We start from the raw sequence: 18868 nt of genomic DNA on the forward strand, positions 1-18868 counted from the left end.
TGACCTCGAAGCTTATAATCAACGGTTTGCCGAACTAACCTCAATTTGTCCAAACCTCCGGGCTCCCGGGCCCCAAGGAGTTGAGTTTTACATGGATGGCCTCCCTAAGAGCATTCCACACGGGGTAATGCCATTAAGACCCGCCGACCTACAAGAGGCTGTGATGATAGCCCGCCGATTTATAAAAACGGTGGATGAAATTGAAGCGCTGGCACCAATGGTCGAGAACCACCCGAGTAACAACAAAAGAACATGGGAAGCCTCTCAATCAAGCAACCACAACAATAACAACAACCCCGCCAAGAAGCCTTTTACCTCCAACGACAAGAAAGGCTATGCCGGAAAACTGCCTTTTTGTGACGAATGCCACAAGCATCACTTTGAAGGATGTGGCAGGTTTCGCCACCGGCGCCAAGGACCCGTCGCTCGAAAGATGCCCAACGCACACAGAACGGGTGCTTGCTTCGAATGTGGTCAACTGGGTCATTTTAGGAATGTGTGCCCAAATAAGAAAATCAACCCCAACGCACGCCGTTGAACCTTCGACATCGACACCAATGATGCCCGGAACGACGATGGACTAGTAACGGGTACGTTTCTTCACAACAAACCGTATATTTCATACTTGTTCGATTCAATTACCGCTAGACGTTTTATAACCAAGGATTTGACTCATGCTCTTTATATTCCACCTCTTTCCCCCAGATACTACTTAGACGATTTAAGTGATCGACGGAAAAATATTGTGTGCCTATAAATTTTATTGGAGGAAATACGTTAAGACTTTTGACTTGACACCTATAGAACTAGGGAGCTCGGAACCTTTTCGTAAAAAAAAAAAAAAAAAAAAAAAAAAAAAAAAAAATGTTTCCCCATCATCTTGTATAGATTATTGTGAACTGAGTAATTTTCGGTTGGAAACCGATACCCTCTCCCTCGCATCCATGACCTCATGATTATTTGCACGAATCCCGTATGTTCCAAATCGAACTCCGTTCCGGTTATCATCAATTGGGGGTTAAGTGAGACGATGTCTCCTAAGCCACTTCCCGAACTCGCAACGTTAGTTGTAAATCTTTCTTAGTACCATTCGATTTATTTAGGACTCTGTCCGTATTCATGAACTTCCTAAACCACGTATGCGAACTTATCTAGACAAATCGGTTATCGTATTTATAGATGACATCTTGAGTTATTCAAGTAAAGAAGGAAAACGAACAACATCACCATCTTACGCTCGAACTTTTGAGAAAAGAGCAACTCTATACCAAATTCTACGAGTGAGAATTTCTGTTGAACGAAGTACAATTTTCTAAACCATGATGTGAATGGTCTAGGCATTTCAATCAATCTCGAAATCAAGCCACATGTAATCAGGAAACTCCCCCGACTCAGAATTGTATTCGTAAAATCTTAGATCTCGCCGGTTATTACCGAAGATTCATTTCTGCCTTTTCTCGTGTTACACGACTTTTAACCTCGTTAACTCACTGAGGGAAAAATTTAAACCTCCCCCATGTCCGAACCTTGAGCGTGATACTTCACACCAACATTTCTAGTTAAAAAAATCGTATAGCACCAGATGGAACTCAATTATGAAAATATTTCTACATGAACGCCGGAAGGCATGCTCTCTCGACTCAAAATCAGTGTAACTGAAATTCGTTATTTTGCGCGAAGAATTCTAATACTAAATTGTGGATCCGATCAATTTTCTCGTCATCACATACCACGCTACATATCTCTGTTATTTCACCGTTACCGTCTGATATTACTGGAACTTAAGATAACACACGATCCAATGATACTTCACTCTTCTTTGACTTAATGTCATTGTGTTTCTAATAATCGGCCAACTATTATTCAACCCCGAACTAAACAACTACGTGTACGATCTCGTTTCTCTTTCAGACTTCAACTTTTGACAACTAGAGGCACGTTATGGCAACCTCGAGATGTAAACTCATCCTATTCTAAGTCCTCATTTCACTACTATCTTTACCGTTCGCATTGCCGTTTAAAGAAACTCCTAGTAACATTTCTCCATGGATGGAGAAACTCCTCATATTACATAAGTATTCGCCACGAGGGTGAATAGTCCTAACGAACATTTTTTTTTCGAACCCTAACTGACTCGTTCAAACATATCTTAAGAGATTCTATTCCAACACGGTGTATCTTTGTTAATTATCCCATATCGAAATACTCGTTTCACTTCTAGTTTTACAAGAAGCCTCGGGACCGCTTTTAGACATGAGTACCGCGTACCATCCACAACCCGACGGACCGAACAAACATGCGATTTAAACCTTGGAAACCATAATACGAATTTGTATTACCAACTTCAAATTTATTTGAGAAAAAACATTTTCCTTTAACCGAATCCTCGTACTACAATGATTTTCATTCGAGTTTTAACGTCACTCCTTTTGAAAACACGTGTGACCGGAAACGTCACTCTCCTTTGTCGAACCAAGTAAACGATGATCAATTCACCGGGGCCGAGGTTATTCATGAGCAACCGAGAAAATTTATTCATATTCAGGCAAAACCCTACGCGACTCGTAATCACCAAGAGCTGCGCCGATGTTAGACGTAAACATTTCAAATTCCACGTGGGAAACCGCGTCACGTTAAGAGTCGCACCTTGGGAGGGTGCAATCCGTTTCGGGAAAACGTAGGAAGCTAAATCCACGATATTTTGATCCTTTAAATTCTTGGGGTGTTTTGGACCCATAGCTAGCCGTTTAGACTTTTCCGACTCATTTTGGGTCTCCGTTTATCCTACATTCAATGTATCAACTCAAAGACGTGTTTTGCGAAACGAGAACTTGTTATCTCCTTTGATGAACTCACTATCGACGATAACCCTCACTTCCTAGGAGGACCGGTTGAAACCATGAATCATGGAAGCCAAACCTTAAAACAACATATGATCCCGACCGTCAAAATTCGTGGAAATACTCAAGGACGTACCTTCACTTATTCGTAGAATTTACAACGCAAGGTCTCGAGTAAGATTCAACAACTACTACTTCCAACTAAATTTCGGGACGAAATTTCTTTTGAGGTGTGGATAATGTAACATCCCGCGTTTTTCCGTTAAATTTAATTTTAACACCGTCTTTTTTTTTTTTTAAAAAAAAAAAACATAATCTTTCGTATTTAAAGTGATAGTTTCCGTGAGTAACGTTCATTATATTTCCGCTATTTAATTATAACATCACTCGGTTACTCGAGCGTTTTTAAAATATTTCGTTGGTTAATTCCCGCACCCGCTTTGAAACTTGAGGGACCGAAGTTGTCAAGTGGGCAAACTAGTTGACTAGGTCAACTAGTCAACCCACCATTCTCATCCATTCAATCCCTCCATCTCTCTCCCTTTTCTCTCTAGCTCAAGAACCCCATTTCTCCCAACTTCACTAAATCATCATCTAAATTCAATCTAGGAGGCTTACAACAAAACAAATTACATTTTCGTGATCCTCTCTTCATCCTCTACGATTTGATACTAACTACACCGATTTTGGGTAACATTTCTAAAACTCTAGATTTCTTTAAATTCGTGTTTTTGACTTGAAATGTTGTTAGTTAGTGTCTATGGCTCGTGTCTAGCATGATTATATGATTTGTATGCTCGATCTTGATGTTTTGGTGTAACTAGCTTGAAAATGAAAAGTGGATGCTTAATCCTTGATTTTGGATGAGTTAATGTTGTTAGATTGTTAAAGTGCATGTTTTAATTGTGTTACTAGTATCATTAGCCACATTTGGATGTGTAGGTTGATTAAGGAAACTTCAAAAACCCGATTAATGATTTTGTGATGTTTGACTAGGGTTTGATAGTTCTTGACATGAACTTTTGGGTGCTTAAATGCCATGGGATGTTAATTGTTAGTGTCTAATAGCAATGTATGCTTCATTACCTTCAAAACGGCATATCGTATGTGTAAATTGGATTCCCGAATCATAAAATACGTTTTACGAACTTGAAACTTGAAAATAAACCTTTCTCGATCAATTGACGAGTTTTCGTTTATTGTAAATGATGTTTTTGATTGATGATATGTGGTTAGTTGTATTCCTTGTCGAAATAGCTTTCCGATGATATAAAATACATGTTCTAATTGTTTGCGGATCATAAAATGTGATTGTTTGTGTTTTGGTTCGTGCATACTTTGAAAACTGACCAGAAATCCCTGCACAGAGGGTGGCGCGGCGCGCCATACCCCCCGCGCGGCGCGCCGATTGGGTCTGTCCAATTTGGTCAATTTTCGAATAATGTTTGGCATGCTACGCACCTCCGATTAACATGTAACTTGGCCAACATGCTCATATATGATTTCTAAGATTAGAAAAATAGTTCGGAACCCGACCCGAACGTGTTGACTTTCGTTGACTTTGACCGACCAAAGTTTGACTTTTTGTCAAACTTAACCAAATGATTATGCAACCTTCCTAACTTATTTATATACTTGTATCTTGCATGAAACTTGGCAATTTGATTTCACATGCTAAATAATCGAGTCGTGACGAGCCATAGGACTAATTGAACATCTTTGACCTATCGTGTTTACCGTTATTGATACAACCTATTGTTTAGGTCAAGACTAGCATTGTTCTTTGCACACGTTTACTTGTTGAAGTACTTTACTACTCGTGCACTCAAGGTGAGATCATAGTCCCACTTTTACTCTTTTTGAACTTATATTGGGATGAGAAAACATAAACGATTCTTTTGAACTAAGTGAACACAAGAACGGGAAAACAAACATTCTACATACGAGTTTAGAACAAAATCCTCAATTCGATTATCATTAGTTACACTTGCCGGGTGTAAGCGAGAACTTATGTTATATGGCCATATGGGTTTGACAGCCCTCATCCTTGACGGTTCGCTACCGTCTACGGATGAAATATATTTTCGAGAATCAGTGTTTGTTCTAGCACTAAGTGATGGGGTATACAATGGAAGGAATGTTAAGCTTTGATAATTGGGTGCTCGTGAAACAAACTTTTGGAATGTATTACTATTATTTCATTGATGCAAATCTTGTGGTTCACTTGTACTTACTTACTTAAACCTATGATTTCACCAACGTTTTCGTTGACAGATTTCTATGTTTTTCTCAGGTCTTGCACGATATGTGAAACATGCTTCCGCTTATTATTTGATACTTGCATCCGATGTCGAGTATACATGCATTTCATGGAGCGTCTTTTGACTTTACTTTAAACCGTGTCGCCTAGATTTCAATCGTATCTATGACGTTGTAACTTAACTTTTGGTTGAACAATTCTTGTAAACTTGAAACAATCCGTATTTTGAAATGAAGGCGACATATTTTGGTCAAACGTTATCTTAAAGACTTATAATCAGGTAATGGGACCCACGTAGCCGACGCCGTCACTTGACGATTTGTCGGGGTCGCTACAGTAGGGTACGGCACAAGCCGTTTACGAGCAGTAACCCTACGACGCCGACCAAATGCGTCAGTGAAAGCACGACCTCCATTCACCCCTGGAATGACGGTGCCATCAGGATGGTACCGCTTCTTCGGCGGGGTGGAGGGTGCCTGAATAGGTATATCAGCAGGGTCCTCGTCGTCACTGGAGTCTGATGAAGAATCATCTGATGAAGAATCGGTGGATGATGAGTCATCCGAATCATGTGGTGGTGGTACAGGTGGCTGAACTGGTAGTCCGAAGGCGGCCAACATCTGTATGTGTCTGCCTGGCGGAATCGGCACTAAATGTCCGTCGGGAGTGCGTCGGCAAGGCGTGCGCATATGGTTACGAAATGGCCCTTCCCCGAACTCCGCGAGAATCTCAATCCCACCGATGCGGGGCTGTGACCCCGAGGGTCCGGGAGCAGATGGAGCTGGAATCTCCGTAGGGCCCACGTGTCCATCAGAAGTAGCCACTGGTGCAGGCGGCTGGCTGCTAGTCCCGGAAGATGAAGCGCCAGGGTCACTCGTGCGTACCGGGATCAGTGGATCGGCAACGGTGGTAGGTGGAGTAGCTGAAGAGTCTAAACTGCCCAAAACGCTAGCAGGTGGTACATCCGACATCTGAACAAGGAAAAATAAATTTTACATGTCAGTAAGTCATAAAGCAAGCACGTATTAGGCCAACAGTTTAAATCATGTATAACAATAAGTAGCATGGCAATAACAGCAAATCGTACGAAGGTAGCATGCAATCGAAAGCAAGTAATAGCATGCAGTAGTGAAATCATGTAGTAGCATACGTCATATAGCAGTAACAGTAAGCAGCAGCATGCAGTAAGTTCAGCGGAAACACGTAAACTAGCAAGTTGTAGATTAGTCCTATTAGTGAATCCTACTCGGGTCGGTCTTAGACTCACTAATGCAACCTAATTCCCTACAACCAATGCTCTGATACCAAATGTGATGCCCCGTACAAAACCATCGTGTACGAATCATCAACAACAGGATCATTACAAGGTTAAGTACTATATGCGTTTTCAAAAAAAAAAGGGTTTGCATTCATTAATTAAGTGATGTCTAAACCAACATCGAATGTTTTACAATCCAAAAGCATGCTTCACTAAGTAGAAGAAAATAATAAGTGTATGTGACCACAACGGTCGTTACAAGTCATAGTTCAAAAGTACTAATGTTTGAATGCAAAATAAAGTAGTTCATGCGATGACATCTCTAAGCAGCGGGTGTCTACAGCACGACTAGTACACAGCGGAAGCTAACCTTAAGCACCTGAGAAAAACATGCTTGAAAATGTCAACACAAAGGTCAGTGAGCTATAGTTTAAGTATAATAGTAAGTAAGGTAGGCCACGAGATTTCAGTGCTACAAAGAGCGTTTCAAAACAGTATGATAAAGTATATGTTAACCGTGGGCACTTGGTAACTAACTTAACATTTATACCCCCTGAAAGTACACTTGGCAAGTGCGTATGTCTACGAAGTATTAAACACTCGTTAAATGCTAGCACTACTAGCCCGAGTGGGGATGTCAAACCCTATGGATCCATATCTAAGATTCGCGTTCACGGTTCAAAAACCAATGATTAAACGTTACCGAGCTAAAGGGAATGATTATGCCGTTGTATAACCCACACATATATAAGTTTAAGTACTCGTGCCTAGTATGTAAAACATAAAATCCGCATGTATTCTCAGTTCCCAAAATAAGTTAAAGTAAAAAGGGAATGCTATAACTCACAATGATAATGTAGTCGTAAAGTCGATTCGGAAAAGGTGTGCAAGTAATCTGTCCGAAGGTCCTCAACCTAAGTCAAATAGTACTAAGTCAGTAAATCGTCTTAATAGGTTTAAAAGTATGTAAATAAGGTCTTAAAGGTCATCATCATTCATCATCAAACAAAAGGCGTAAAGTAGGTTTCGTTTATGAAAGTAGTTTAAAACGAAGACTGATTTAGTCAGTCACCACGGCCTCTAACCTTACTGAATTAAGGTGAGACCAGTGGCCATGGCTCCGTATATGAGTCCTTTAAGTGTGGTAAAATTTACAGAAGCAAACTCATCTTCGTTTGACCGTGGCGACGGTCTAAGTGCGAGTAGGTCAGAAATTTCTGCACAACGTTAAAGGACATAGTGACGATCGGAGGGCCATAAATCCTAAACCGTAACTCGGATTAAGACGAGTCCTATATGAAAAGTTATCTACTCGAAAAGAGATATTTGAAAATCATAATCACAACAGCCCAGGTCAACTGGTATGTTAAAGAAACAGCAGAACAGTAGGTAGGGAACAGTAGGCAGAAAAATAATGGGTTCCGGTGGGTTTGGTGTTTGATGTTCATCATGGTTCTCATCCTTGATGCCTATAGCTTCAAGTGTACAACTCATTGACGTGTTTACATCATATTTACCAAGTTTTGACCATCATAACCCTTGTGCAAGTCCAAGACATGAAGCACAACTCACTTAAGAGTTGTATGAAGTTTTGATGAACCAAAGTTACACCAAAGTCTTAGATCTAACACATACATGAACTTTAAGACTAATAATAAGTTACAAACTTGAAAGTAAACTAACTAATCAAGATCTTAAAATGTAGAACATAGTTCTTAGTTAGATCTTGAAGATCCAAGACTCAAAAGTCTAGATCAAGCATAAGTATACAAAGTTATATTTAAAGAAAACTTATTTGTGTGTTCTTGAACTTTCAAATTAACTTTTAGTTCAAGATTAATGAGATCAAAGTTAACTAGTAACATTTGACCAATAATAACATAAATCATGAAATTAAAGTGCACGTAAATGAAGTAAATAGCTAAGTAAACAAGTAATTTGTTCATGGTTGTTCATACTTTAAAGATTCAAACTAAAGTTTGATCTTTAAGAAAGTAAACTTGAAGTTTACTTTATGAATCACAAGTATGATTTTAATCAACACATGAACTTGCAATCTTTAAAGAAAGTATATGTAGAACCTAAACTAGAGAGTTTAGTTCTTGAATGTTCTTGTTAATACAAGATAAAGTGATGAACAAACTAGTGAGTTTGATTCATAATAACATGTAAGTAACTAACTAACAAAGACAAGTAACTAACAACAATGAACAACAAGTATCAAACAACAAATGATGATGATGATTAGAGGGTGAAAGGCCACGGTTTTAGTAAGAAAAAGAAAGGGAGAAATGCTTCAAGTTACTTACAAGAATGTAGAAAGAATTGAGAGAGAAAGGAAGCAAGTATGTGTGTGTGTTTTTGAGAGAGAAATCAAGGAATGAAGTAATGAAAAATGAACACAAAAACACCCCTAAAGGGAGCCTTGGGCTCAGTGGCGGATTCAGGAATTTCAATCACCGGGGGCGTATTCTTTTTCCTAAAAAATTATGATTAAGGATGCGTTTGATAAATCTGATTGATTAAACACTGAATAATTCATAATTTGGACAATAAATTATGTACGAAGGTAGTATAAAATATAATTATGGAAGTGGATAATTAATTTGAACAACCCGAAATAAAATAGTCAATAATAAATTAAGGACGGAAGTAGTATAAAATTAAAATATAATATATATAATATAGATAGATAATACATATACGAGTATATGTTATACAACAACTAAACAAAAACCAAGTTCCATACAAACGTTTTTTTATATTAGTATATATATTTGAAATGTCTATTATTCAATTTTGTAATGGTATTAATTTTGTTTTTAACTTTGAAATAAGTAAAAAAAAAAAAAACTTGTAAATTAGGAATGCAATGATATATTTCAGTTTATAGTTAGAAATGAATACTCAACTAAAACAAGGGGTCGTAAATGAAATTTTTAATAAAAGTACACACGTGGGACCTAGACTTTTCTTCCCCAAATCTTCCACACATCATTTTCTCAACACCGGGTGCATTCTTCCATTAGAGGTATTTAAAGCTTTTTTCCAACTTAAAACCATACATAAATACATTAAAACTTTGGGGGTTTCAGCACCGGGGGCATCTGACCCCGGTTGCACCACTGTAAATCCGCCCTTGTTGGGCTACGGCTTTTTCAGCAGAAAAATGGGGGGAAAGGGTAAGGTTCAACGGTTACTTGCATGTTAAAGTCAAAAGTGTGGATAAAGAATGGTTATGCATGGGGATTATGAGTGAACTAGATTCTAATTCTTTCAAACTAACTAGTTAAGGTTCAATTTAATACTTACAAGTGAAAGAGTGGCTAGTTAGTCCACTTAAAGTGTAGGGTGGGCTTGTAAGCCCAAAGTCATAAGTCCATTTCACTACTAAAGCCCAAGTTCGCTTAATTAACAAATTAATCCATTTAAAGCCCAAGTAATTAACCAACAAAATTAGTTAATTAAAATGATTAATAAAACTTAATCATGAATGCAAATAATATCTTAAAATATTATTCGTGAAAGTTTCGGGTGTCACAAAGACGTTTCGGGCAATTAAAGTCAAGTACGTTTAGTCATGGCAACATGCAAATGTAATGACATACATTCATTTTATCACACGTATTAATAATAATAATTATTAATAAATAAACGTTGGAAAATCCAGGGTCGTTACAAGATTGCCTCTTTATTGCATAGATCCAATAAAGCTTCAACCTCTGTCCTTTTTACACAAGTTTATGCATCTCCATCATATGAGATGATAAAGACTTGATCTTTATCATAACAACAATCACAAAAGGTTCCAAGTAAGTGAGATCTGCAATAATAACTTAGATCTCAAGTATTAAGAAAACCCTAAGCTAGAAAGCTTGGATTTTTACAAGATTAATGAGACCATAAGCTAGAAAGCTAAGATCTTTAATAAAATAATGAAAGTAATGAGACCATAAGCTAAAAAGCTAAGATCTTTAACATAATAATGAAACCCTAAGCTAGAAAGCTTGGATCTTTAGTGTTCTTGAAGATCCTGAAGCATAAAGCTTGGATCTTTAAGATACATGAAGATCATAAACACAAGTTTTGATCTTTATAACAAAACAAAGAAATTTGAAGCTAGATCTAACAAGTAAATCAAGATTTCAAGCTAGAAAGCTTGAATCTTTCATGTTCTTGAAGGATTCAAACCCAAGTTTGAATCTATAAGATATAACAAGATCAACAGCTAAAAGGTAGATCCATAAAATGATGATGATGATGTCTACTTTATGAAGAAGAAAAGAAGAAGAAGAAAATTTAAAACTTACACTTTTTAGAGTGAGAAAAACTAGAGAGAGAATTAGAGAGTAAGTGTGTGTAAATTACAAATGAGATCAAGTGTAGAATGGGTGAAATAAGGCTTATATTTATAGGTGATGAGGAGGTGGGAGGGGTGTGGTGGCCGTGGGTATGGGAGGGGGATAAGGGGGGACAACTTTTTGCTTTTTGGTTAATGGTTGTCTAAAGTTGGTGCTTATGTTAGGATCCCATGCAACATTAAGGATAATGTTTAACAAAAATACTAGTATGTTCCCTCTAATAAATGGGCATTTATCTTTCATTAATATGGGTCACTAACTTATTATAATTGGGCTAATTAAATAGTCTACTAGCTAGTGTAGGGTGGCCTAAAGTCCAACAAGGTAGAAAGTCCAACAAGACCAACTAGTGTGCTCTAGTAAATTACTAAGCGTAATTAAGCATCCAAAAACCCAAGTAAATGTTATTATAAAATAACAATTAATATTTCGTAGTCGTAATATTCCGGTTACGACAAAAGTTAAACGTGTACACAGTACGCAGTTCATTCTAAACGTCAAGTGACACTAACGGTCAGAAAGGCTTCCAGGGATCAAGTTAAGTAACCTACGTACTTAAAGGCACGTTTTAATATATAAGCGAAAGTAATCCACATGTAGTAAGATCCCAGAGTATAGTATAGCTCCGTACGCACAAATACACAGTTTCGTGAAAGCACAAGGCACAAAAGCAAGTCGAAAAAGTCGGGTCGTTACATTACCCACTTGTTAATGAAAATTTTGTCCCGAAATTTTAAGCTGAGGTAGATGGTAGAGTTGTGAATGAAATGTCCCGTTCTTATTGATTAAAAACGTTCCATATTAATTGATTTCGTTGCGAGGTTTTGACCTCTATATGAGACGTTTTTCAAAGACTGCATTCATTTTTAAAACAAACCATAACCTTTATTTCATAAATAAAGGTTTAAAAAGCTTTACGTAGATTATAAAATAATGATAATCTAAAATATCCTGTTTACACACGACCATTACATAATGGTTTACAATACAAATATGTTACATCGAAATCAGTTTCTTGAATGCAGTTTTTACACAATATCATACAAACATGGACTCCAAATCTTGTCCTTATTTTAGTATGCAACAGCGGAAGCTCTTAGTATTCACCTGAGAATAAACATGCTTTAAACGTCAACAAAAATGTTGGTGAGTTATAGGTTTAACCTATATATATCAAATCGTAACAATAGACCACAAGATTTCATATTTCAATACACATCCCATACATAGAGATAAAAATTATTCATATGGTGAACACCTAGTAACCGACAATAACAAGATGCATATATAAGAATATCCCCATCATTCCGGGACACCCTTCGGATATGATATAAATTTCGAAGTACTAAAGCATCTGGTACTTTGGATGGGGTTTGTTAGGCCCAATAGATCAATCTTTAGGATTCGCGTCAATTAGGGTGTCTGTTCCCTAATTCTTAGATTACCAGACTTAATAAAAAGGGGCATATTCGATTTTGATAATTCAACCATAGAATGTAGTTTCACGTACTTGTGTCTATTTTGTAAATCATTTATAAAACCTGCATGTATTCTCATTCCAAAAATATTAGATTTTAAAAGTGGGACTATAACTCACTTTCACAGATTTTTACTTCGTCGAGAAGTAAGACTTGGCCACTGGTTGATTCACGAACCTATAACAATATATACATATATATCAAAGTATGTTCAAAATATATTTACAACACTTTTAATATATTTTGATGTTTTAAGTTTATTAAGTCAGCTGTCCTTGTTAGTAACCTACAACTAGTTGTCCACAGTTAGATGTACAGAAATAAATCGATAAATATTATCTTGAATCAATCCACGACCCAGTGTATACGTATCTCAGTATTGATCACAACTCAAACTATATATATTTTGGAATCAACCTCAACCCTGTATAGCTAACTCCAACATTCACATATAGAGTGTCTATGGTTGTTCCAAAATATATATAGATGTGTCGACATGATAGGTCGAAACATTGTATACGTGTCTATGGTATCTCAAGATTACATAATATACAATACAAGTTGATTAAGTTATGGTTGGAATAGATTTGTTACCAATTTTCACGTAGCTAAAATGAGAAAAATTATCCAATCTTGTTTTACCCATAACTTCTTCATTTTAAATCCGTTTTGAGTGAATCAAATTGCTATGGTTTCATATTGAACTCTATTTTATGAATCTAAACAGAAAAAGTATAGGTTTATAGTCGGAAAAATAAGTTACAAGTCGTTTTTGTAAAGGTAGTCATTTCAGTCGAAAGAACGACGTCTAGATGACCATTTTAGAAAACATACTTCCACTTTGAGTTTAACCATAATTTTTGGATATAGTTTCATGTTCATAATAAAAATCATTTTCTCAGAATAACAACTTTTAAATCAAAGTTTATCATAGTTTTTAATTAACTAACCCAAAACAGCCCGCGGTGTTACTACGACGGCGTAAATCCGGTTTTACGGTGTTTTTCGTGTTTCCAGGTTTTAAATCATTAAGTTAGCATATCATATAGATATAGAACATGTGTTTAGTTGATTTTAAAAGTCAAGTTAGAATGATTAACTTTTATTTGCGAACAAGTTTAGAATTAACTAAACTATGTTCTAGTGATTACAAGTTTAAACCTTCGAATAAGATAGCTTTATATGTATGAATCGAATGATGTTATGAACATCATTACTACCTTAAGTTCCTTGGATAAACCTACTGGAAAAGAGAAAAATGGATCTAGCTTCAACGGATCCTTGGATGGCTCGAAGTTCTTGAAGCAGAATCATGACACGAAAATAAGTTCAAGTAAGATCATCACTTGAAATAAGATTGTTATAGTTATAGAAATTGAACCAAAGTTTGAATATGATTATTACCTTGTATTAGAATGATAACCTACTGTAAGAAACAAAGATTTCTTGAGGTTGGATGATCACCTTACAAGATTGGAAGTGAGCTAGCAAACTTGAAAGTATTCTTGATTTTATGTAACTAGAACTTGTAGAATATATGAAGAACACTTAGAACTTGAAGATAGAACTTGAGAGAGATCAATTAGATGAAGAAAATTGAAGAATGAAAGTGTTTGTAGGTGTTTTTGGTCATTGGTGTATGGATTAGATATAAAGGATATGTAATTTTGTTTTCATGTAAATAAGTCATGAATGATTACTCATATTTTTGTAATTTTATGAGATATTTCATGCTAGTTACCAAATGATGGTTCCCACATGTGTTAGGTGACTCACATGGGCTGCTAAGAGCTGATCATTGGAGTGTATATACCAATAGTACATACATCTAAAAGCTGTGTATTGTACGAGTACGAATACGGGTGCATACGAGTAGAATTGTTGATGAAACTGAACGAGGATGTAATTGTAAGCATTTTTGTTAAGTAGAAGTATTTTGATAAGTGTATTAAAGTCTTTCAAAAGTGTATAAATACATATTAAAACACTACATGTATATACATTTTAACTGAGTCGTTAAGTCATCGTTAGTCGTTACATGTAAATGTTGTTTTGAAACCTTTAGGTTAACGATCTTGTTAAATGTTGTTAACCCAATGTTTATAATATCAAAAAAGATTTTAAATTATTATATTATCATGATATTATGATGTACGAATATCTCTTAATATGATATATATACATTAAATGTCGTTACAACGATAATCGTTACATATATGTCTCGTTTCAAAATCATTAAGTTAGTAGTCTTGTTTTTACATATGTAGTTCATTGTTAATATACTTAATGATATGTTTAATTATCATAATATAATGTTAACTATATATATAACCATATATATGTCATCATATAGTTTTTACAAGTTTTAACGTTCGTGAATCACCGGTCAACTTGGGTGGTCAATTGTCTATATGAAACCTATTTCAATTAATCAAGTCTTAACAAGTTTGATTGCTTAACATGTTGGAAACATTTAATCATGTAAATATCAATCTCAATTAATATATATAAACATGGAAAAGTTCGGGTCACTACAGTACCTACCCGTTAAATAAATTTCGTCCCGAAATTTTAAGCTGTTGAAGGTGTTGACGAATCTTCTGGAAATAGATGCGGGTATTTCTTCTTCATCTGATCTTCACACTCCCAGGTGAACTCGGGTCCTCTACGAGCATTCCATCGAACCTTAACAATTGGTATCTTGTTTTGCTTAAGTCTTTTAACCTCACGATCCATTATTTCGACGGGTTCTTCGATGAATTGAAGTTTTTCGTTGATTTGGATTTCATCTAACGGAATAGTGAGATCTTCTTTAGCAAAACATTTCTTCAAATTCGAGACGTGGAAAGTGTTATGTACAGCCGCGAGTTGTTGAGGTAACTCTAGTTGGTAAGCTACTGGTCCGACACGATCAATAATCTTGAATGGTCCAATATACCTTGGATTTAATTTCCCTCGTTTACCAAATCGAACAACGCCTTTCCAAGGTGCAACTTTAAGCATGACCATCTCTCCAATTTCAAATTCTATATCTTTTCTTTTAATGTCAGCGTAGCTCTTTTGTCGACTTTGGGCGGTTTTCAACCGTTGTTGAATTTGGATGATCTTCTCGGTAGTTTCTTGTATAATCTCTGGACCCGTAATCTGTCTATCCCTCACTTCACTCCAACAAATCGGAGACCTGCACTTTCTACCATAAAGTGCTTCAAACGGTGCCATCTCAATGCTTGAATGGTAGCTGTTGTTGTAGGAAAATTCTGCTAATGGTAGATGTCGATCCCAACTGTTTCCGAAATCAATAACAGATGCTCGTAGCATGTCTTCAAGCGTTTGTATCGTCCTTTCACTCTGCCCATCAGTTTGTGGATGATAGGCAGTACTCATGTCTAGACGAGTTCCTAATGCTTGCTGTAATGTCTGCCAGAATCTTGAAATAAATCTGCCATCCCTATCAGAGATAATAGAGATTGGTATTCCATGTCTGGAGACGACTTCCTTCAAATACAGTCGTGCTAACTTCTCCATCTTGTCATCTTCTCTTATTGGCAGGAAGTGTGCTGATTTGGTGAGACGATCAACTATTACCCAAATAGTATCAAAACCACTTGCAGTCCTTGGCAATTTAGTGATGAAATCCATGGTAATGTTTTCCCATTTCCATTCCGGGATTTCGGGTTGTTGAAGTAGACCTGATGGTTTCTGATGCTCAGCTTTGACCTTAGAACACGTCAAACATTCTCCCACGTATTTAGCAACATCGGCTTTCATACCCGGCCACCAAAAATGTTTCTTGAGATCCTTGTACATCTTCCCCGTTCCAGGATGTATTGAGTATCTGGTTTTATGAGCTTCTCTAAGTACCATTTCTCTCATATCTCTAAATTTTGGTACCCAAATCCTTTCAGCTCTATATCAGGTTCCGTCTTCCCGAATATTAAGATGCTTCTTCGATCCTTTGGGTATTTCATCCTTTAAATTTCCCTCTTTTAAAACTCCTTGTTGCGCCTCCTTTATTTGAGTAGTAAGGTTATTATGAATCATTATATTCATAGATTTTACTCGAATGGGTTCTCTGTCCTTCCTGCTCAAGGCATCGGCTACCACATTTGCCTTCCCCGGGTGGTAATGAATCTCAAAGTCGTAATCATTCAATAATTCAATCCACCTACGCTGCCTCATATTCAGTTGTTTCTGATTAAATATGTGTTGAAGACTTTTGTGGTCGGTATATATAATACTTTTGACCCCATATAAGTAGTGCCTCCAAGTCTTTAATGCAAAAACAACCGCGCCTAATTCCAAATCATGCGTCGTATAATTTTGTTCGTGAATCTTCAATTGTCTAGACGCATAAGCAATCACCTTCGTCCGTTGCATTAATACACAACTGAGACCTTGCTTTGATGCGTCACAATAAATCACAAAATCATCATTCCCTTCAGGCAATGACAATATAGGTGCCGTAGTTAGCTTTTTCTTCAATAACTGAAATGCTTTCTCTTATTCATCATTCCATTCAAATTTCTTCCCTTTATGCGTTAATGCAGTCAAGGGTTTTGCTATTTTGGAAAAGTCTTGGATGAACCTTCTGTAGTAACCAGCTAGTCCTAAAAACTGGCGTATGTGTTTCGGAGTTTTCGGGGTTTCCCACTTTTCAACAGTTTCTATCTTTGCCGGATCCACCTTAATACCTTCTTTGTTCACTATGTGACCGAGGAATTGAACTTCTTCCAACCAAAATGCACAGTTTGAAAACTTAGCGTACAATTCTTCCTTCCTCAATACTTCTAACACCTTTCTCAAATGTTCACCGTGTTCTTGGTCATTCTTTGAGTAAATAAGTATGTCATCAATGAAAACAATGACAAACTTGTCAAGGTATGGTCCACACACTCGGTTCATAAGGTCCATGAACACAGCTGGTGCATTAGTTAAACCAAACGACATGACCATAAACTCGTAATGACCGTAACGTGTTCTGAAAGCAGTCTTTGGAATATCATCTTCTTTCACCCGCATTTGATGATACCCGGAACGTAAGTCAATCTTTGAATAAACAGACGAGCCTTGTAGTTGATCAAATAAGTCATCGATTCTCGGTAGTGGGTAGCGGTTCTTGATGGTAAGTTTGTTCAACTCTCGGTAGTCGATACACAACCTGAATGTACCATCTTTCTTTTTGACAAACAAAACAGGAGCTCCTCACGGTGATGTGCTTGGTCGAATGAAACCACGCTCTAAAAGTTCTTGTAATTGGCTTTGTAGTTCTTTCATCTCGCTGGGTGCGAGTCTGTAAGGAGCACGAGCTATTGGTGCAGCTCCTGGTACAAGATCTATTTGAAATTCAACGGATCGATGTGGGGGTAATCCCGGTAATTCTTTCGGAAATACATCGGGAAATTCTTTTGCAATGGGAACATCATTGATGCTCTTTTCTATAGTTTGTACTTTCTCGACGTGTGCTAGAACAGCATAGCAACCTTTCCTTATTAGTTTTTGTGCCTTCAAATTACTAATAAGATGTAGCTTCGTGTTGCCCTTTTCTCCGTACACCATTAAGGGTTTTCCTTTTTTCTCGTATAATGCGAATTGCATTTTTGTAACAGACGATCTCTGGTTTCACTTCTTTCAACCAGTCCATACCGATTATCACATCAAAACTCCCTAACTCTACTGGTATCAAATCAATCTTAAATGTTTCGCTAACCAGTTTAATTTTTCGATTCCGACATATATTATCTGCTGAAATTAATTTACCGTTTGCTAATTCGAGTAAAAATTTACTATCCAAAGGCGTCAATGGACAACTTAATTTAGCACAAAAATCTCTACTCATATAGCTTCTATCCGCACCCGAATCAAATAAAACGTAAGCAGATTTATTGTCAATAAGAAACGTACCCGTAACAAGCTCCGGGTCTTCCTGTGCCTCTGCCGCATTAATATTGAAAACTCTTCCGCGGCCTTGTCCATTCGTGTTCTCCTGGTTTGGGCAATTTCTAATAATGTGGCCCGGTTTTCCACATTTATAACAAACTACATTGGCATAACTTGCTCCGACACTACTTGCTCTGCCATTACTCGTTCCGACACCATTTGTTCCTTTCGTTCTATTAACCCCTGGTCCGTAGACCTCACACTTCGCCGCGCTATGACCATTTCTTTTACACTTGTTGCAAAATTTGGTGCAGAACCCCGAGTGATACTTTTCACACCTTTGGCATAGCTGCTTCTGATTGTTGTTGCTGTTGCGGTTATTATTGTTGTTGGGATGATTGTTGTAGTTGCTGTTGTTGTTGTTGTTGTTGTTGGGCCGTTTGTTGTAGTTGCGATTGTTGGGATAATTGTTGCGATTATTGTTGTAATTGCTGTTGTTGCTGTATTGGCGATTCTTATCACCGTTTTCCTCCCACTTTCTTTTGACTTGCTTCACATTGGCCTCTTCAGCAGTTTGTTCTTTAATTCTTTCTTCAATCTGGTTCACTAGTTTGTGAGCCATTCTACATGCCTGTTGTATGGAGGCGGGCTCGTGTGAACTTATATCTTCTTGGATTCTTTCCGGTAATCCTTTCACAAACGCGTCGATCTTCTCTTCCTCATCTTCGAACGCTCCCGGACACAATAGGCACAATTCTGTGAATCGTCTTTCGTACGTGGTAATATCAAATCCT

This window comes from Rutidosis leptorrhynchoides, chromosome 2, assembly GCF_046630445.1.
Source record: "Rutidosis leptorrhynchoides isolate AG116_Rl617_1_P2 chromosome 2, CSIRO_AGI_Rlap_v1, whole genome shotgun sequence".
Lineage (NCBI taxonomy): Eukaryota > Viridiplantae > Streptophyta > Magnoliopsida > Asterales > Asteraceae > Rutidosis > Rutidosis leptorrhynchoides.